Source organism: Miscanthus floridulus, chromosome 6 (genome assembly GCF_019320115.1).
Source record: "Miscanthus floridulus cultivar M001 chromosome 6, ASM1932011v1, whole genome shotgun sequence".
Taxonomy (NCBI): domain Eukaryota; kingdom Viridiplantae; phylum Streptophyta; class Magnoliopsida; order Poales; family Poaceae; genus Miscanthus; species Miscanthus floridulus.
The window spans coordinates 107673640-107695577 of NC_089585.1; the positions used below are offsets into that span (position 1 = coordinate 107673640).

A 21938-nucleotide genomic window follows, 5' to 3' on the forward strand; every position below is an offset into this window, starting at 1 on the left:
AGCTTTTCTGCTGCCACCAAATCATGCACGTCCTTGGTTTTGAGGGAAAAAAACGTCTAAGAGGTACGACACGTTCAAATGATCTATGTTATTATAACAAAACAATTTGAAAAGCACGATGTAATGGTATATTTCAAACCCGGAGACATACAGTATTTTTCAGTCCTGCCGAACAGGCCGATACTTTTTGTTTCTTTTGCGATTTAAAAAATGATGACATACGATGGTGTGCAACCAATAAATTCATCTACTCCATCTGTTCCAAAATAAGTGTTTATTTTGGGTTCTGTGCAGGTCAAACTCTTTAAAGTTTGACAAGATTTATAAAAAAAATATTAGCAAAATTTATATCTCTAAATAAGTTAATTATGAAAATATATTCAACAACTCATTTAATGATACTTATTATACACCCTAAATATATTCAATATATTTGGTCAAAATTAAAAGCTGATTTTTCGGAATATGAGAATTATATTTATTTTGGAACGGACGGAGTATCTTGTATCTTTTGTAGCCGGCCCCGAGGCGTGGGTCCTTGTTCGTTTATATACTACCACCATACATGAAAGAAAATGAAAGTAGTGATTGAACCGTTGAAGTCCAGGATCGGGCTTCATTCTTCAGCCGCTCAAACCCAGGCTAGCCAAAAACTAGTCGCCGTGTTTGACCGGCGCCCTGTCCTGGTGTGTACAGTTTTCGTTGGCCGTCGGAAGAAAGGTTACCAGTTACCAGTTACCAGTTACCAGTTACCAGTTACCAGTTAACCACGAGCGGAAAGTGATCCCGACGGCGACGGCCCGACCTAAACATCGCTATTCGAGTTCAACGCGTGCAGTCAATAACGAAATGCTTATTCTAAGTGGCATTAACCTCTACGTGCTTATTGCTCAAACTTTATAGAGCACTCTAGACTTCTTCTAGAGCGAAGAACCCAGCTGGAGCCCTGAGTTCCACCGAGCAGGCAATGAAATTCTCCGCGATCGACACCGAGCAAGGACTTTCCGTCGGATCACTGTTATCCCGACGGAAAAACCACGCGCTAATCCAGGAAATTAGAAGCTTCGCAGCAATCACCTGCCAGGCTGCCACTGCCAGCAAAGCATAATGGGCGCATACCAGTCAAAGGTAGCTCGGCGTACAAAAAAGCTGGTGGACTCCGTTCCCGACGCCGAATTTGCTTACCGGAGCAAATCGGCCTCCCTATCCCCACCCCACCCCAGACCCCACCGGCTGCCAAACGCGGCGGCCGCGCGCACCAGTCAGCACAACCAAACGCCCACGCCACCGAAGCCGGCGGAGACAATGGCACCACCGTGCCGCGCGTACCCACCATGCGCGCGCAGCTACTTCCTCCTGCTGCTGCTCGCGCTGCTCGCCAGCTACCTCGTGCGCCGAGCGGCGGCGCAGTCGCAGCCGGCGGACGACACGCAGCTGCTGCTCCAGATCAAGAGCGCGTGGGGCGACCCGCCCGCGCTCGCGGGATGGAACACCTCGTCCCCGCGCGCGCCCTGCGACTGGCCATTCGTCGGGTGCGACGGTACGGCCGGGCGCGTCACGAACCTCACGATCGCCAGCGCCGGCGTCGCGGGGCCCTTCCCGGCGGACGCCGTCGGCGGCCTCTCGGCGCTGACCCACCTCGACGTCTCCAACAACAGCATCTCCGGCGCGTTCCCGACCGCGCTCTACCGCTGCGCTTCGCTCCAGTACCTCGACCTGTCCCAGAACAACCTCACCGGTGAGCTGCCCGCGGACATCGGCAGCCTGGGGAAGAGTCTGACCACGCTGCTCCTATACAGCAACGGGTTCAACGGCTCCATCCCGGCGGGTCTCGGCGCGCTGACGAGGCTTCAGACCTTGTGGCTGGCCTACAACCCGTTCCTTCCGGGCGTGCTGCCGGCGTCGTTCAAGAACCTCACCAACCTAGTCAGCCTCTGGGCACAGCAGTGCAACCTCATCGGCGACTTCCCGAGCTCTGTGCTTGAGATGAAGGAGTTGAAGTTGCTGAGCCTGTCCAATAACATGTTGACCGGAAGCATACCTGCGGGTGTTTGGAACCTGAAGAACTTGCAGCAATTGTTTTTGTACAGCAACAACCTCACCGGCGACGTGGTTGTTAATGACCTGGCCGCGACGAACTTAAATTACATCGACCTTTCGGAGAATTATAAGCTTACTGGAGCCATCCCTGAAGTATTTGGGACCTTGAAGAACCTTACAGATCTGTACCTCTTCAGCAACAACTTCTCTGGCGAGATACCAGCAAGCATCGGCCAGTTGCCATCACTGTCAATATTCAGGTTTGCCAATAACAGCTTTACTGGCACGCTCCCGCCGGACCTTGGAAAGTACTCAGGCTTGACCATTGTTGAGGCTGATTACAATGAGCTCACCGGTGCTATCCCTGAAGAGCTGTGCGCCGGAGGTCAGTTCCGGTACCTCACCGCCAAGAGCAACCAGTTGAACAGCTCCATCCCTGCAGGCCTCGCAAATTGTACAGCTCTGGAAACGCTGGCTCTAGACAATAACCAGCTCTCCGGCGACGTGCCAGAGGCTCTGTGGACGGCGCCAAAGCTTAATTACGTCACACTACGGAGTAACCAGCTCTCTGGGAGCCTTCCGGTCACCATGCCCAGCAACCTTGAAACGTTAGCCATGGAGAACAATAAATTCCGTGGCAGCATTCCAGGCTACTGCAGTTGCGCTCAGGAAATTCACGGCCGAGAACAACCAGTTCTCCGGCCCAATACCGGCCAGTATTGGTGACGGGATGCCGCAGCTCCTGACACTGGACCTGTCTGGTAACAAGCTCTCCGGCGATATCCCGAGGAGCGTTACTAAGCTCAGCCAGCTGACGCAGATGAACATGAGCAGGAACCAGCTCACCGGAGAGATACCGGCAGAGCTGGGCGCCATGCCGGTGCTCAGCGTCCTTGACCTGTCGTCCAACGAGCTCTCCGGTGCCATACCGCCGGCGCTTGGGAAGCTGCAGCTCACCTCCCTCAACCTGTCCTCCAACCAGCTTAGTGGCCAGGTGCCGGCCGCCCTTGCCATCGCGGCCTACGACAGCAGCTTCCTCGACAACCCCGGCCTCTGCACCGCCGTTGCGGGACCCGGGTACCTCGCCGGCGTGCGCTCCTGCGCCGCGGGGTCACAAGACGGAGGTCCTTCCGGAGGCGTCTCGCATGCGCTCCGCACGGGCCTCCTCGTCGCTGGCGCCGCGCTCCTCCTCATTGCCGCGGCCTTCGCCTTCTTCGTGGTCCGCGACATCAGGAAACGGCGCCGCGTCGCGGAGCGGGGCGACTGGAAGATGACGCCTTTCGTCGTGGATCTTGGTTTCGGGGAGGAGCCCATACTCCGGGGGCTGACGGAGGGACAACATCATCGGCCGCGGCGGGTCGGGCGCGTGTACCGTGTCACCTACACCAACCGGCTCAACGGGAGCGCAGGCGCGGTGGCCGTGAAAGCAGATACGGACCGCCGGGAAACTGGACGGGAAGCTGGAGCGCGAGTTCGAGTCGGAGGCTGGCATCCTCGGCAACGTCCGGCACAACAACATCGTCAGGCTGCTGTGTTGCCTCTCCGGCGCCGAGTCCAAGCTCCTCGTGTACGACTACATGGACAACGGGAGCCTGGACAAGTGGCTCCACGGCGACGCTCTAGACGCCGGCGGGCACCCAATGGCGAGGGCGCGATCCGTACGGCGTGCACCGCTGGACTGGCTGACCAGGCTCAAGGTGGCCGTCGGCGCCGCGCAGGGGTTGTGTTACATGCACCACGAATGCGTGCCGCCCATCGTTCACCGCGACGTCAAGACGAGCAACATCCTGCTGGACGCGGAGTTCCGGGCCAAGGTCGCCGACTTCGGGCTGGCCAGGATGCTGGTGCAGGCCGGGGCGCCAGAGACGATGTCCGCCGTGGCCGGCTCGTTCGGTTACATGGCTCCCGGTAAGGATCCTCATCCGTGCCTTGCTTCTTTACGGTGGATCTCGGTCACCATTTTTTTCCAGATTCTGCTGCATAACCGTGAAGTAACTACTGTAGCAAAGTTCCCATGTTCTTGTACTGCCGGACCTTATAGATTGGGCCTTTGATGCTTATCTGCAGAGTGTGCTTACACAAAGAAGGTGAATGAGAAGGTCGACGTCTACAGCTTCGGCGTCGTGCTCCTGGAGCTCACCACCGGCAAGGAGCCCAACGACGGCGGCGAGCACGGCAGCCTGGCGGGATGGGCAGCGGCACCTCTACCTGTCTGGAGGGAGCATCCCCGATGCCACAGACAAGAGCATCAGATACGCCGGGTACTCCGACCGAGATCGAGGTTGTTTTCAGGTTAGGCGTGCTCTGCACCGGAGAGATGCCGTCGTCGCGGCCAACCATGGACGACGTGCTGCAGATCTTACTCAAGTGCAGCGAGCAGACGCACGAGAAGAGCAAAACGGAGCGTGTCCCTGAGTACGAGGAGGATCCACTCCTGCTGCCACAGCGCGGTAGTCGCCGGAAACAGCTCTCCAACGGCACGGGGATTGACATCGAATCGAAGAGCGACTTCGACAGCATTGTCTGAAGAAAGGAACCGACCACCGCACATATCAGTGAGTAAGTTAGGACAGCGTTAATGAACAGCTATAGTGATGCTTCATACTACATTTCAGTAGAGTACAGCAGGGAAATCATGCTTCCAAACTTGTCACCAGACGTCTTGACTCTAAATTTGTGTTTGGAGCTGTAGATTTGTTTTAAGCGCACACATTAGACAACTAAAACAGAACAAATAGCAAAGGTTACGATTACAATTTCTTTCTGAAACAAATGCAGGTCTTGTGCACATGCATTCAAAATATTAGTACGATTAATAGAAGATAGAGATATGGCGTGTCCCTTCCATCTGGTGAGTGACACGTGATCCCGAGAGCTAAGCATTCGAATGTGATTTTTTTTACTTTTAATTAAGGCTTCGTTTGGCACAGCTCAGCTTTAATTGTTTTTTTTGAAAAATAGCTTCGTGAGCAACTTTCTAGGTAAAGCTGAACTGTTTTGAAAAAAATGTTTAGCAAAACAGTTTCGCCAACGCCTTCATTCATGGATGAAAGAGAGAAATGGGGGAGAAAGCTAGAATAAGCTACTTTTTCCAGCTTCATCCAAACTCATATCTTTGTGAGTCACAACAGCTCGTGAAGTTGCTCTGAGCTGTGCCAAACAGGCCCTAAGTAATCGAAAGTGCTAGCGCGCGGACGTTCGAATGGACGCGCGCCCGAACGCTCGTGCAACCTGCCTTCGTCCGCAGATTTTTTTTTTCTCTCGCCCCGCATACGAACCCCGCCTCATCGCAGCGTCGACGCGTTCGGATGACTCGCCTCGCACACGCACCCGCCCCCATCACGCCTCGATCGCCAGCCCCGTGCGCCCCGTCCGCAGGACACCGTCGCGCCGCGCGCCCGTTCGTCGGCCCCAAGCTCATCACACCCTATTCCTCGGCGCCCGTGCCATGCACCATTATTCCCCGCACCCCCTGACTCTCCGAACAACATGAAACACTTGAATGCAATATACTTATGAAACAAATGAACCACCTGAAACATACATTGGCAACATATGTGTAGAATACATACAACATCTAGATAAAACACCTGCAACTTACAACATGAAAACACTTACTGCAACATAAGACTAAAACATGTGAAACATTTGGAACACATTGTTGCAACATATATGGAAAAGATATGCAACATCTAGATTAGATTGCTTGCAACATACATATGAAACAGTTGAAACATTTTAAACAAACCTCTAAAACGTTTGCAATATGCCTCTGAAACACTTGCAACATGTGCAACATTCCCGATCTACTTTTACAACATCCGTATGAAACAATTGCAACGTAACTCTGAAACATCTAAAACACTTGCAACATATGCTTTCATCACAACATCTCCTTGCCGAGGTCGCGTGTCGTGGCGACCACGGCGTAGACAACGACCATGACCTTCTAGAGGGGATTGGCGACGTCCAAGATCAATTAGAGTTTACCAAAAAAAATCTAGAAATAAAATTCAAAAAAATATCCATTTTTTTTTTCTGGTAAGAATATGCAATTAAAAAAACCTAAAATCAGATTTGATCTTAGAAAATTGTTTTAGCTAAAAAAATATGACACTAGTTTCATTTTTCCTAAAATCATTCTCTATATTATAGCACCTAGCATAGAATTGTTTGAATCTTATATGATCTCTATTGTTGTTTTTTTAGTAGATTATCTTTTTATGTGTTATAAGTAGTCTTGCTGATGATCTAGACCACCTAGAAATTCAATTGACTTTGGTGGTAACACACGTGACATGTAACCACCTCTTACTTGATCCTATTTAATATGAACACAGGTGTTACTTGTACACACATGATCATAACATGCATGCACACTCAAAATATGAACGTACACATTCATACGCTTCTCCTTTAAGGCTAGATCTTGAGATTAATAAAGTCATTATAAACATTTCATTGAAAGTTTGTAATAATTTGTTAACTCAATTCCACAACATTCTCCCGTGTGTTTTGTGTTAATTTTGTGCTAATAATTCAAATCTCATCAAGTATATTTTGTTTGCATGTTTATAAACAAGAAATAGAAAATAAAAGGACGTTTCTTTGCATTACGATGGTATTTATATCATGGGGCATGTTTGAGTCAACACAAACTAATTATAACATATATAACTAGAGCATCTACCAGCAAATAAACATCAACGGAGACTATAAAAGATTTAAATAATTCTAAGGTAGGTACCATAATATAGAGCATTATCTTCGAAAAAAATTGAAACTGGTTTCATATTTTTCTAAGCTAAAACATTTTTCTAATATTAGTTTGGATTTTGGGATTTTAATTTTAGTATTTTCTTGAGAAAAAATATCTAGACAACTTTTTTGAAAAAAACTATAATTTTTGATAAAGTAATAGACTCCTGACACGTCATGTCAACTAAAATCACTTTCATCTTATGAACAAATTCGGGCGGTTTTAAATGTTGGATGAGATAAAAAAAAAGAACCTGTTTTTTTTGGTTGGATGAGGTAAACCGAACGGTGAAAGTTGAATTAGGTTAAATGGACTTTTCTGATAATTTTTTTAGTGGATTTTTTTTGTTTACTTCCTCCATACTCAAAAGTAAAGTCGTTTTAGACAACGACACAGTCTCCAAAGTACAACTTTAACTTCTTGTTTTTATAAAAATATTTATCGAAAAGTGATATATATATATTTTTATGAAAGTATTTTTCAAAACAAATCTATTTATATGGTTTTCACATTTCTAAATCAAACAACTTAAACGTTGTTTATGATTTATATTCTGAATGTTTGATTAAAGTCTTATTCAAAATGACTTTATTTTTTTTTTAGTACGGAGGCAGTATTATGCAAATAGACCCTGAGTCTCCGTCGCTCAGGCCCACGGCCCACACTAATTGCGTGTTTGACGGAGCACTATTATGCTGGGCTGACCAGTCTCCGGAGACGGTCAGAATGAAGATTTGGACAGGGGCCACACGACCCCTAAATTTCGTTGTTTATAATGGTGCAGTGAGGAACAGAATTGAATTTCCTCTAAACTGGCATCAAACCACGTACTTGCGGATACTTTAGACCGCAAAGACTTCCGGAATCCGGAGCACTTCCCATCTGAGGTCGGTCTTTCAACCCTCGACCGTATGAATCACTCCGGAGTCCGGACGGACCAAAAAGCCACGTAAACTAAATGGAAGTCATTTTTAAAGCTTAACTAAAACAAACCGGACTTTTGTGCCGTCAACGGTAGAGTTGTGTTAAACAGTGAAATTTTTTGTATTTTGGTCCCTTTTGAAAACATTTTTTTTACAAAAAGACCTATGTCAAAACGTTTGCTGAAAATAGATCATTTTTAGACGTCTTAGAACATGACGCCAAGGTATGAGGGTCGGCGTCGACTGACACGACGTCGAGGTCTTGCCACGTCACGGACGACCCCGGTCGACGGCGACACGGTGGCGCATGGGGTCCGACACGTCGACGTTGTGTCAGCCAACGCCACAGGCCCAACCTCGGCGTGGTGGGACTACGCGCCGAGCTATTGGCATCATCCGGCGCGCGGCCCAGGCGGCCCAACAACGCTTCGTGGCCCAATAGCTCGGCACTGGGTCACTTAACGCCGAGCCACCAGACTCGGCGTGGCCCGACTCAACGTCGAGGTCTGGACTCTTGAAGCCGCGCCGCGGCCCCCTTCTTCTTCCTCCCTCTATTCTGAAAGCGCCGGCTCTCCATTCGTCTCCCCCCACGGCCCCCACGAAACTCTAACCCCCAAATGCGACCCTAGGTGCCCGAATCTTGTCTCCCGAAACTTCCTCGAGGTAATGGTCCCTCCCCTCCTCCAATCTATCCATGTAGATGTGCTTGTATTGTCTCTAATCATGTGGAATCATGGGTGTATGGTGTTTTGGTATATGTGTATTTGCATTTGTAAAATGTATGGCTTAGGTTGATTGAGTGCATTGTTGTTTAACTGTTTTATGTGCTGAACATGTTAGGTTAGTTTGGTTTCTAGTTATTTTGGTCATTAGGGTTCTTTGTTTATTATAGGTGTCATTAGTGTTAGTTATTTGTTGGTATAGGTTGAAATCATATTTGCATGATTCAAATGAAAAATCTTTCTCAATGATTTCTCTTCTACTAACACGAGTTATACTAATATGAGTAGACATGCTATATTTATGTTTGTTCCTACAGGAAAAACCGAAGGTTGGTTCGATTTCAATCCTCTATTTTTAGAGAGAGTCAAATCTTGTTCTTAGTTTGGGAATCAACCATAGTACATGAAACTTAGAGATAGGTAAACTGCAATTTATGAAATAGCGAATGCACAACGATTATACTCACATCAAAACTAACAATGGCATGTCGCAAACTAAACCTAGCATGCCTTAGGGGATTAAAAGAAACAAGTGATACAGACGTTGCAAAGGTACTACGATTACACACTCACATGAAAACTAATAATGACATGTTGCAAACTAAACCTAGCATGCCTTAGGAGATTGAAAAGAACAACTCATACAAGCATTCCATATTTGGATTGACTAACAAAGGTTGGTCCTAATAATGCTCCTACATATTGAACTGAGTTGTGCCTTCCCCATAGTATCCTCCAGTTGACGGCGGCGGTGGTGGTGGCGGTGGAGAAGGAGGCCCGTGCTTCTTATGGTATGGGCACTGGCAGTACGGATTATTGCATAGTGCCTCCTCTACATCATTGCTATTGTCGTCGTCTGACTTGTCCCTGTTACCACTTCTAGGGCCATACTTTAGGTCAAAGATGCATCCCTGTAGATATGTGATGTACCGTTGATGGGGATAGATAGGAGGAGGGTCGACCCATCTACTGAAGCCACAATTATCTGGACAGCTTGAATCCTGAAAACCATCTACCAATAAGTACTACTACAAACCAAATGCAAATCTAAAAAATGAGAGAGTTCAAAGAAAATACAAATCCTCGCGGGCATCTGAAGAAACGACGGTCTCCACCGTCACAGTCGTTGTACATCTGCACAACGCAATACAAACCATGGCGGCATTTTGGTCAATCTTCAATGCGCTTGTCGTATGATCTAAGAGGTCTCTCACGGGTGAAGTCACTCTTCCTCTCCAAAGGAAATTCCTCTATTGGTTCTTTAAAAGAATTAGGACCCAGAGAACCCTCCCACACAATTGGAGGTCCCTTCCTCACCCCCTTTCCTCTCCCTCCGCCGAAACCCTTTCCACTCGAGGAACCTCCACTCGACATTTGCTAAAACTAAACCAGAAAACAAGTTGTGTGGATGTGGAGCAAGACATGGAGCAATATATATAGAGATGAAGGCAGGTTCACCATGAATGCTACTTGACAAAAAACTTATGTGCGTACTCATTTATTGAATCTGCAAAGGCTAGATGCTTCATCTAAAAAGCCTACAACCATGACTGGTCATTTCATCTGAAAAGGCTACACCTGTGTTTTGTCACTTCATCTAAATGCAGTACATCACTCTGATATTAATTTATTGCGTATACAGATACAACAGTAAATGAATCTAGGCTTTTCAGTGAGTTTTCAAATAGACTTTTCATTGACTGCAACAGTACTTGTAGCCCTTTCAGTGACTGCAACAACACAAGTAGCCTTTTCAGTGATACAAATAGTAGCACTACAGTCCTAGGATAGTTAACGAAGTACATGGCATAAGACCATCTGAAATAAAAGCATAGTGCATTACAACATAATAAAAAAAGTCCAGGGAATAAGTTCATCTGAAATAAAAGCAGAGTGCATTACAACATAGTAAAAAAAGTCCAGGGCTACACGACATCGCTCATGAATAAACCAAATACCTACTAAGTGCAACGAGGCCACTTTCCCTTCCTCTGGGCATCGGGATTCTCCTCCATCGCTGCCTTTGCTCGGCGCACACGCTTAAGCTTCTTCTCCCTCTCCGCCCTATACGCAGCAACACGCTTTCTTTCCTCCTCTTCCTTATGCTCCTTTTCTATAGCCTCCTGTCTGCATCTCTGTTCAAACCTCTCCTTAACCTCCGCATCCTACTCCTTCAGGCCTTCTAGATGCTGCTTGTCCGACTCCTTGATTTTAGTGTCAATCCACTGCTTAAAGTCACACAGTGGTGGAACGGTCTGCAAGAAAAACAAATTATTACCAAACAAATAAATAAGCAATACTTAATATCACAAGAAAATTAATTAATACACAATAAAAATTCCTCACAATCGATGCACGGCGCTGTTGCTTTGTAGGTTCCCATGCATAATTGGGACACATCTAGTACCTTTGTCTATATGTTTTCTCATCTTCAGAGATGTCTACCTTGCAAGGATCACCACAAAAGCACATGGGTCGAGGAACACCTTCAGGGAGAGGCTTTAGGTCGTAGGGATTTGCCCTCTGGCGACCATAGCTACAATTGAAAGAATTTAGTCATATTAACGGAGAACCAAACCTAAACCTAGGGTTTTCTATTTGTTGCACAAATAATGAATAAACATTGGAATTACCTTGGAATACGAGCTTTACCACGCCTTGGCATCCTAACATTACATAGAAAAAAATCAATCCAAAGTACCTTGCAACGAATGTAAAGCTACTAACACTAAATCACCATACCTCCCAAATAAGCTTTTCATTACAAACCCTAAGTAAATTTGAATCCCAACAAACACAAAATTTAACTCAATGATTATAAACCAGAACATATACAACAACAACCATACATTTGGGTCATTCAATCATTTGAACCATCATACATTGCACGAATGACATGAACATGAACCAAACCTATAATGCCAAGTTAAAAAAAAACACAAACAACCGAATCTAAATGAATGAAATGAAAGAGGAGTACCTTGGCAAAACGTTCTAGTCATAAAAAATTGAAATATAATGACCAACAAATAACTAAAATACATACTAACCCTAATGACCAACAAATACTAACCCTAACGACACCTACAATAAACAAAGAACGCTAATAACTAAAATAACTAGAAACCAAACCAACCTAACATGTTCAGCACATAAACAGTTAAACAACAATGCACTCAATCATCCTAAGCCATACATTTTGTAAATGCAAACACACATATACCAAAACACCATACACCCATGATTCCACATGATTAGAGACAATGCAAGTACATCTACGCGGATAGATTGGAGGAGGAGAGGGACCATTACCTCGAGGAAGCTTCGGGAGACAAGATCCGGGCACCTAGGGTCGCATTTGGGGGTTAGAGTTTCGTGGGGGCCGTGGGGGGATTTGGGAGACAGAGAGCCGACGGTTTCAGAATGGAGGGAGAAAGAAGAAGGGGGCCGTGGCGTGGTTTCAAGAGTCCAGACCTCGGCGTTGAGTTAGGCCGCGCCGAGTCTGGTGGCTCGGCGTTAAGTGACCCCGCGCCGAGCTCTTGGGCCACGAAGCGTTGTTGGGCCACTGGGCCGCGCGCCGGATGGTGCCAATAGGTCGGCGTGTAGTCCCACCGTGCTGAGGTTGGGCCTATGGCGTTGGCTGACACAACGCCGACGTGTCGGACCCCATGCGCCACCGTGTCGTCGTCGACCGGGGTCGTCCGTGACGTGGCAAGACCTCGACGTCGTGTCAGTCGACACCAACCCTCATACCTTGGCGTCATGTTCTAAGATACCTAAAAATGGTCTATTTTCAGCGAACATTTTGGCATAGGTCTTTTTGTAAAAAAATATTTTCAAAAGGGACCAAAATATAAAAAAAATCACTGTTAAACAGGGGAGAACACTTCCCTCTGCACTTTACCGAACACCTCCACTTCCCGCGTTCACCGCGGCGGCCGTGCCCATGCACCACCGACGCCACGGCACGAAACACAAGCCCGCCGAGGCATGGAGGCACCACGCCCGTGCCTCCCTGGCCTGCTGCTGCCTGCTGCCCTACGCGGCCCTGCAGTCCTCCCAGCCGGCGGCGGATGAGGCGCAGCTGCTGCTCCAGATGAAGCGCGCATGGGGTGACCCGCCCATGCTCGCCGGATGGAACGCCTCGGTCGCGGGCGCACACTGCGCGTGGCCATTCGTGGGCTGCGACACGGCGGGCCACGTCACCAACCTCACCCTCGCGGACGCCAACGTCTCAGGCCCGTTCCCAGACGCCGTCGGTGGCCTCGCAGGCCTCACGCACCTCGACGTCTCCAACAACAGCATCACCGGCGTGTTCCCGACCACGCTGTACCGCTGCGCTTCGCTGCGGTACATCGACCTATCCGAGAACTACTTCGGCGGCGAGCTCCCCGCGAACATCGGCAACCGCCTGGCGGCGACCCTGACCACGCTGGTCCTCAGAGGCAACGAGTTCAACGGCACCATCCCGAGGTCGCTCTCCAGCCTCCTCAACCTCCGGCATCTCGAGCTCGACAACAATCGACTCGTTGGCACCGTCCCGGCTGGGCTCGGTGCGCTGACGAGGCTTCAGACGCTGTGGCTGGCGTCCAACCCGTTCGTCCCTGGCGAGCTGCCGGCGTCATTCAAGAACCTGACCAGTCTAGTCAGCCTCTGGGCGGCGCAGAGCAACCTCGTCGGCGACCTCCCGAGCTATTTAGCGGATATGCAGGAGTTGGAGGTGTTGGACCTCTCGGAGAACTCGTTGACAGGAAGCATACCTCCGGGGGTTTGGAGCCTGAAGAAATTGCAAAAGATGACAGTGTGGCAGAACAAGCTCACCGGCGACATGGTCGTCGACGATGGCTTTGCTGCAAAGAGCTTGACCATAAGTGACGTCTCCGAGAACAACCTTAGTGGAGTCATTCCGGAAGTCTTCGGGCATTTACAAAACCTCAGAAAATTACACCTCTTCAGCAATAACTTTTCAGGCGAGATACCAGCGAGCATTGGCCGGTTGCCGTCTCTATGGACATTGAGATTGTACAGTAACAGGTTTACCGGCACGCTTCCGCTGGAACTCGGGAAGCACTAGGGCTTGGGTTATGTAGAGGTTGATGACAACGAGCTCACTGGCGCCATTCCAGAAGGGTTATGCGCCGGAGGCCAGTTCCATCACCTCACCGCTGAGGACAACCACCTGAACGGCTCCATCCCAGCGGGCCTTGCCAACTGCGCAACTCTGGTAACCCTGGTCCTATACAATAACCAGCTCACCGGCGACGTGCCATAGGCCGTAACACCCTCAGTGTTACACTATAAATCATTTACTAAAATATGTCATGAACATTATATTTATATGTTAATGCATGTAATATAGAGTGTAGATCAAGTTCCATAACTCAAAACGATCAACGGAAGTGCGAAACAAAAGTTAATTCTATAGTCATGTTTTATTACTTAGGGTTTAAAACTAATTTTTATTAAGCAAAAATGCTATAGAACATGTATGTGACACTTGAATAATGTTTGAAGTACAAGCTTAGTAGATGACGATGAAATACATGCGGTCGAAAAATAATATCACTAGCTGACATTTCTAATAGCTTGGAAATCAAATTTGAAGCAAAACCCACACAAGACTTGGTCAGTTTCTTAAGTCTGAAAATAGTTTGACAAAGCTATGTATGGTAAATTTTGCTGAGAAATTGGGTTAAGGAGTGATGTTGTATTGTGGCTTATTTTAGTAACCTAATATACCCTCTTAGCTAGTTTGGGGATTGGATCAACGGTTTAGATTTTTAGAACGCTTTCAAAACCGTGCACAACATGCTCTCGGCTGGTTTCCTCACGTGGCCGTGGTCACCGTGCCTCGGGGGCATGGCGTTGCAGCATCGGCTCATCCGACGCACACACACACGCGCACCGCCGCGCTCGGCGGGTCACTAGGGGGCGGTTGGCCTGGCCGCACGGTGTCGTTGCCATCGCGGGCCCGACGCCCTAGCCGATTCGATGCCGTCTGGCCGCTCTGCCACACCGTGTCGTTGCCGCTGCCGTCGTGTCATGTCTGCATGCCTGCGCTGCGCTGCCTCTCTGGCAGGGTGGATGCCTTCCGCACGTGGCCATGCACGCTGCCGCTACGCCATTAATAGCACTGCAGCGCACGGGCCATGGCATGTTGCTGACGTACTCGCTCGTCCCCTACGCTTGGATGAGGGTCCCACGGCCACGGCACCCGCACCCCGCCATGACACGTACCAGTCGAATCCTGACCGAGTCCCGCTGCCGTCTCGTCCGCTCGCGTGCCCCTGCTTTTCTCTTTGCCGTCGCCGCCGCCTTGCGCCCACGAGTGCGCCTGATATAGGTCACCTCTATTCAATTTGTCTCGTCCGCACTTGCGCTCTCTTGTCCTCTCACCGCCTATGCCACCCGTAGCTTTGATGACGGCCGGTCGAGCGCCAATTTGGCGTTTCCACCCCGGCAAGCCGTTAAGGCCGCGCTTGGCCGTGGGCGCGGATAGCTCGCTTGCCCTTCACCCACTGTCCAATTCGCCGTACCACTACCTTCGCCTAGGTCTTTCCTTCGTTCCACGCACCTCAACTAGTCGCTACCGGCTCGCCTTCGTCGCTGACGCGATCGTGTCACCGCAGTGCGCTGCCGCATTCTACCACCGCACGTGGCCAGTCCAATTCGGGGAATCCCCGGCCAAACCATCACCACAGCCGCACCTTGGGTACGATAGTGATGCTTTAGCGTTAGCTAGCTCTCCCCACGGTGGCTGTGGCTAGCCGACGTGGTCGCGCCACTGTCGCGCATGGCCGCGCGCCGTGGTCGCCACTTCCGTGAGCTCCGCCGCTCCTGTAACCTAGGCTGGCGTAGGCGTTAGGGTTGTAGACGGGGGTCGGCCCGTTAATGGGGCCGACGTGGGTCTCAGCCGGCCTGTGTGGCCGCTCAATGCCTTCGCCGCCGCACCGGCGCGCGCGCGAGTGGCCGAGGGCCTCAGCGTTGTAAAGAAGAGAAAGTTCCGAGGGTTTTTTGCATAAGTGTTGTCTCTTGGAATAGTAACATAGACTGCGGGTTAGTTTGTCCAGAGTTTAGGGGCGTTTTTGCATATGTGTCGCGCGAGCGGGCTCCCCCGTCGCGGGTCGTTTGAGCACGTGGGCCACGCCTGCGGGTCGCACGTGCGTGCGCGCTGCGCGCGGATGGGCCGCGCGAGGTTTGGTTTTTCTTTTTCCAGAGAATTAGTAAATGCTTTTCCAATTTAGTTTTGAGCTGATCTTTGAAAAATTATTGTAAATTCTATAGGTGTCCAAAAATAGTGAAACAAAATTTGTTAGGTTCATAAAAATGTGAGCTATCTATTGGTGTAGTTAGTTTATAGTTATCTGTGAGGATGTTAGGTTCATTAATTCATTTAGGAAAGCTTAGCATTATTTAGTTTAATATTTGTAGGAATTTTTGTGACAAATTGGTAATAGCTTTGACCATAAAAAATTTACAGTATATTCAATGTATTATTATGTGCTCACTGTAATTTTTGTAGTCTTAGAATAAGTTGATAAATATGGTATCTAGTACTCCTTAGTTGCTAAGATAATACGTGAAATGTTTCATACCTGTTGAGTGGGAATAATAGGTAACTTAGTGTCTTAGTCATTAGAGCTAGCTTAGTAGCTTGATAGATGTATTCTTATTTTATGTTACTGTTACCGTATTACTAAAAGTTGCATCATCATTTCATGCATGTAGATAACGAGTTGGTAGAGTTCGTGACCGCGAGCGAGCAAGAGTATGAGGAGGTAATTGAAGAGTATGAGGTGGAGATTCTTATCCAGGAGGGAGCCCTAGAGCCACCAGCGACTGACTTTGCTGACACCACACCTGCCCAAGGCAAGCCTCGTTGCATAACCCTTATTTTGAATGATCACTGGATATATACATGTGATGTGCATTTATGTTATATGTATTTTATGAAAACTACATGCATAGATGTACCTATCTATGAGTCCTACTAGCATAGGTCGAGTAGCTGCTATGCTTAGGATTTTTTGGTAGCGTGAGTAACCTGTCGTTACTCACAATAGGTGATTATTATTATCACTCTTATGATAAAATGGTGAAAGGAAAAATGGAGACCGGGCAGGGATATGATATGGGTATTGGTGGGTGTAAGAGGTTGTGTTCCGTGGCCAAAGGGGCATAGCTTGGTTACACTATTTTTCCTGTTCGTGTCTGTTAAGGACCGACCGTTGCATTGGATTCTAGTCAGATCACAGACTTATTATCCTGAGCACATACTTGTTTATGGGAGCAGGAAAGGCTCGTTGCTCTCTTATCATGGGTTTCGGCTCTTTTCGAACCGACTGATTAGAGGCAGGGATGGTGGAGGTCTAAGCACCACACTGAGTCCGGGACTCAGTGTGGGGGCTTGGAGTCCAAGTTTAGACGAAGACCTAGACCCCTTGACAGGAGAGTGATGGGTTGGTCCTGCTTGTGCCTGAGGTACAAGCGGGGCATGTGTTTTGGGGTACCCAGCTAGGCACATTGATTCACGAATCGCCGGGTAATCTGGTATGACTTGTCTACAATCTAGCACCGTAGTAAGAACTGTAAGATGAAAGATGGTGAAATGGATCTGTTTGCTCAACTTTTGCTTGAAAGTAGAACATGTGCTTACCTAGAATGGTTAGATAATGAACTAATCATGACTGCTTATAAGAAACATACATAAGGATTCACTGCTAATATTGCTTTCCATAAAAAGGAAACCCAGCAAACCATAATGCTTATCATATCCTTTGGAGTCGGGAAATTATTCCCACTAGTCGAATAAGTCTTGCGAGTACATTGTGTACTCAGGGTTTATTTACCCCTGTTGCAGGTGTAGCTTGAGGAGTAGCTGTTGTGTGAAGGATTCTTCTGGTGGGCACAGACGGATCCTTGTATTTTACCGATAGATGTTTATTTTAATTCTGCTGTTAAAATTCCACACTCTAAACTTGGTACTATAATAATGTATTTCTAATAACTCTGGTTGTATAAAATGGACTAAGTATTATAAACTCGTTCTCATTATTAGATCCTAGAGTAAAAATGTTGATTATTTGAGTTCTCACTTGGGGTGGGCTCAACAGAACTGCTCGAAGTATCTCGCCTTCGGGGTGCTTAGTTTCTGGTGAAAGACGAGCGCCTCCGAAAGCATGCTATTTCGGGCGGTTTTGCCATAGGTGGTATTAGAGCCAATAATGAGTCTACGAGTTTCATAACTCTTTTCAAAACCTAAAATTTGACCAACACAAGTTTTGAAAAAAGTAGGATGCGATAAAATTATGTAAATAAGTATAAGCCTTAGCAATATGGTCTATCTAGGATAGCGACACTGGTTTTATCTAATCAATTTTCTGTAGGTACACTAACTTACACTGTGTAAGAATCGTTTAGCATGCAGAAAGTGAGTGTGTGATGTGCCAAATTTTTTTTGCGAATGTTGCTATATTCTGGCTTGAGGGAACGGGTAGGCTGATGCATGCATCATGAAAGTAGAACCTTGCTTAAACTAACTTTCCCCCCCCCTACACATATAAATTGGATTAGTGAATTGATAGGATAACCTAAAAGAATGCTTTAATAAAAGTCTTATCATTTCTATAAATCTCTTGTTCCTAATCTGGAGAGTTGTTCCTAATGGCTGGTTCCTATCTGTTTATAGATGAACCTGAGCATCGGTCACAGGAGCACTAGTGCTGGAGCAGGCCATGGTCTTGGCGAAGGCCAAGGTGAAAGTGGCCGGGGCAATAAGAACAACAACAGGGAGAGCCATGAGGCCCCACTTCTGGCTCCTCCTCCTCCTCCTCCACCACCGCCGCCTTCGATGACTCATGCGGAGATGATGGTGGAGATGTTGGCTGCTCGTCGTGAGTCAGCCCGTGCCATGGAGCTGTTAGCACAGGCTATCGGTGGCGTCGCCCATGGAGGCCACAGAGGCAATGGCAGGAATGGGGGTGGTGCCCATGGTCTTGAGGGACCCTATTCTTACTAGGATTTCTTAAAGACGCACCCACCCATGTTCACGCCGACTGCTGAGCCTCTAGATGCGGAGCATTGGCTTCGTATTATGGAGCAGAAGTTTCAGCTGCTCACTGTAACTAAGGAGCAGAAGGTGCGCTTTATAGCACAACAGCTGTTGGGTTCTGCTAGTGCATCGTGGGACACGTTCAATGCCATGCAGTCGGTGGATCACCATGTGACTTTGTAGGAGTTTACTGCCACTTTCAAAGAGTACTACATTCCTGCTGGTGTGCTGAACAAGAAGTTGATGGAGTTTCTAGACCTGAGGCAAGGGAGCATGTCTGTGATGGACTATGTAAACAAGTTCAACCATTTGTCACAGTATGCTAGGACCCACATTGATACCGATGAGAAGAAGAGGGACAGTTTCTATCGTAGCCTCTCTTGAAGTCTATAGAAGGAGTTGTACACAGGAAACTATTAGACCTTTGGTGCTATGATGAATACTGCTATTGACATAGAAGGACTTCAGCATGACTCTCAGGCTGAGCGGAAGCGCAAGTGGGTGGTTACTGGGTCTTCCAGTCTCCCCCATGCTTAGAACGTATAGGTTATCAGGCGGGTGCCCTATCAGTCTTTGGGTGGGCAGTCATTACGCCATCCTCAACAGACCTACCAGGCACCTCCCATTCAGCACCGTGCACCTACTTAGTAGGTGCAACAACAGCAGCCCTAGGGACGGTAGGTTCCGTCTTATCAGGGGCTCGGGAGTGTTCACAGAACCAGCCTACATAGTCTGCTCAGCCCTCAGCTAACTCCTGTCTGATCAAGCGAATGATTATTAAGAAGAAGGTGCCCATGAGCCGCTCTAGGCAAGTTAATTTCATTGAGGCTGAGGAAATCTTATAGAATGAACCGGTGATGGCTGGTATGTTTACCATTGATTCTCACCCAGCATATGTGTTGTTTGATTCTGGTGCATCTCATTTATTCATGAGCATGGGGTTTGCACAGAGGTAAAATACATCTCTTATGGCTATACCTATTGCCTATAGAATCAGTACTTCAGGTGTGCAGTTGTGCGTTAATACTCGGATAGACATAGTTGGATTAGTACTAGCCATTCACACTTACCGCCTTCAGTTCTTGGTGCTGCCTGGCAAGGCATTGATGCAATTCTGGGCATGAACTGGTTGTGAGTATATAGGGTAGTCTTGGATCTTAAGCAGAGAGTTGTTGAGTTATGGCTTCCTTCTTCTGAGGATAGGATGTCTCTTCTTATGCCCTTAGATCTAGTCTTACAAGTTGTTGCTCATGTTGAAGCTTCTCCTAATCTTGCCTCTATTCCTGTGGTCTGTGAGTTCCCGGATGTCTTTCCTAAAGATCTACCTAGGTTGCCACCGGATAGAGATATAGAGTTCTCCATTGAGCTAGAACCTAGCACTGCTCCTATCTCCCAGCGCCCGTACCACATGGCCTCAAAGGAATTGGCTGAAATGAAGATGCAGTTAGAAGAGTTATTGGAAAAGAGATTTATCCATCCTAGTTCTTCACCATGGAGTTGTAACACCCTTGGTGTTATGCCTTAATCAAAACACTAAACCATATCATGAGCATCATGTTTATGTATTATTGCATGTGGTAAATGAGAAATTAAATTTTATTACACTGATTCTTGAATTGAGCTCTAATTTATTTCTTGTCCAAATACTCTCCAGCACAGCTCGACTCACTATTGTCATCCTAATCCAGCTACATCTCTCGTTATTCATCTTCTTCATAAACCCCGTAGCACGCACAAGGCACATGCTCTGCTTAGCCCACGCAGCACGTGCACAATGACGACCGACCATAGCAACAGTATCGCACACGCTACGCATTAATCTCAATCACAAGCTCTGCCCGCCGCGCACTCCGCTTGCTCGCTGCTTAGTTGCTTTGCAAACAAAGGGCAGACACCTTTTTCCACATGCAACACTGTAGCAGCGTGGAACACTATTCACGTGAAAAAATACTGTTCACTGTGGAAAACCTTTTAATGTTGTACCATGAGGTACAAGACCGTCGGTCCTTCATTGGGCAATGAGCCACAAAATGTCCTTTTTCTTAACAATGGAAACAAGGATTGACTGGGGTCCTACCCTGATGAGACTGAGCACCTTTTAATGATGTACCATGAGGAAGAAGACTATCGCTGGCTTGCTGATTCCGAGAGTTCATCTTCACTTCACTTATTTCACTTGTTTGCTTCTTAGCATGCTTACCCTTCCAAGGCTGAATTCCTTATAAGTGATACTCCACCCATCTAGGACTATCTTGTGTGGATTCATCCGAGCAGCACGTAGTGCACAAGCAGCTATTTTTGACCTGTGGTTTTCTGCTCCATTAATCTCTTGACCTGCATGAAGGCACCAGCACCTTTCCCTCTCATAATCATGGAAAGTCTAGTCCACCACCCGTCCAGCACGTCATGTGAGCAGAACTGCAGCAACACAAATTCACTATAGCACCATAGAAAACACTGTAGCGTCGTAGAAAACATTATAGCTCCATAGAAAACACTGTTCATCTGAGATTGATAGACGACCCGAGCAGCATGCTCCGGCCAGCAACAGCTGGAGGTCACACCACCGCACATGGCATGGAGCCAGAGGGCAACCCTACCAACTCGTTCCGTGCTTCCAGACTACCTAGCTCGTCGTGACCACTCACCAGCGCTATATATGGTTATGCTCCGCTCCGCGCAGGGCAAGCAATTGCTAAGCTCTCTGGTGTCTCTTCTCTTGGATTGCCTCCGCAGATCGATCACCGTAGGCGGCACTTCATTCAATTCCAAGGTAGCTAGCCAGCAAGAATTCCTTCATTCTCCTTCTCCATTATTTCCTTGACCCATGGTCTCATCCATTATTTCTAGATCCACAGCCATGTGCAAGTCAACAAGTCCAATAGCATGATTAGCCTCCTCCAATAATCTCATTTCTTCATCTCTAGAGCTCATTTGAATTTATTGTGAAATAAATTTTGTTAGATTCCTAAATTCATGATCTATCTGTTAGTGTAATTAGTTGGTATGAGATCAATAGAGCTAGCTTGTTAGCATGATAAGCGTGTTCTTATTTTTAAGAGTTGCAGTTGCCTAAATATTAATTATTGCATCATCATCACTGCATGCATATAGAGAACGAGCCACTAGAGATCATGACCTTCGACGAGCAGGAGTACGATGAAGTCGTCGAAGAGTACGAGGAGGAGATCCTCGTGTAGGAGGACATTCTAGAGCCGCCCGTCACTGACTTTGCTGACACCGTGCCCGCTGAAGGCAAGCCCCGGTGCATAACCCTTATTTTAAATAATAACTGAATATATATCTATGATGTGCATTTATGTTACAGGCATTTTATGGAAACTACATGCATAAATATATCTACTTATGAGTCCTACTAGTATAGGTCGAGTAGCTGCTATGCTCAGGATATCGGTAGCGTGAGTAACCTGCCGTTACTCGCA

The 21938-nt window shown here is 47.6% G+C and overlaps 2 pseudogenes; both read left to right on the top strand.

Moving 5' to 3' along the window:
- Positions 1 to 1230: 1230 nt before the first annotated feature.
- On the top strand, positions 1231 to 4941 carry LOC136456526 (receptor-like protein kinase HSL1; annotated as a pseudogene).
- Positions 4942 to 12390: 7449 nt separating this feature from the next.
- LOC136460991 (receptor-like protein 52) lies at positions 12391 to 20938 on the top strand (annotated as a pseudogene).
- The last annotated feature ends 1000 nt before the right edge of the window (positions 20939 to 21938 follow it).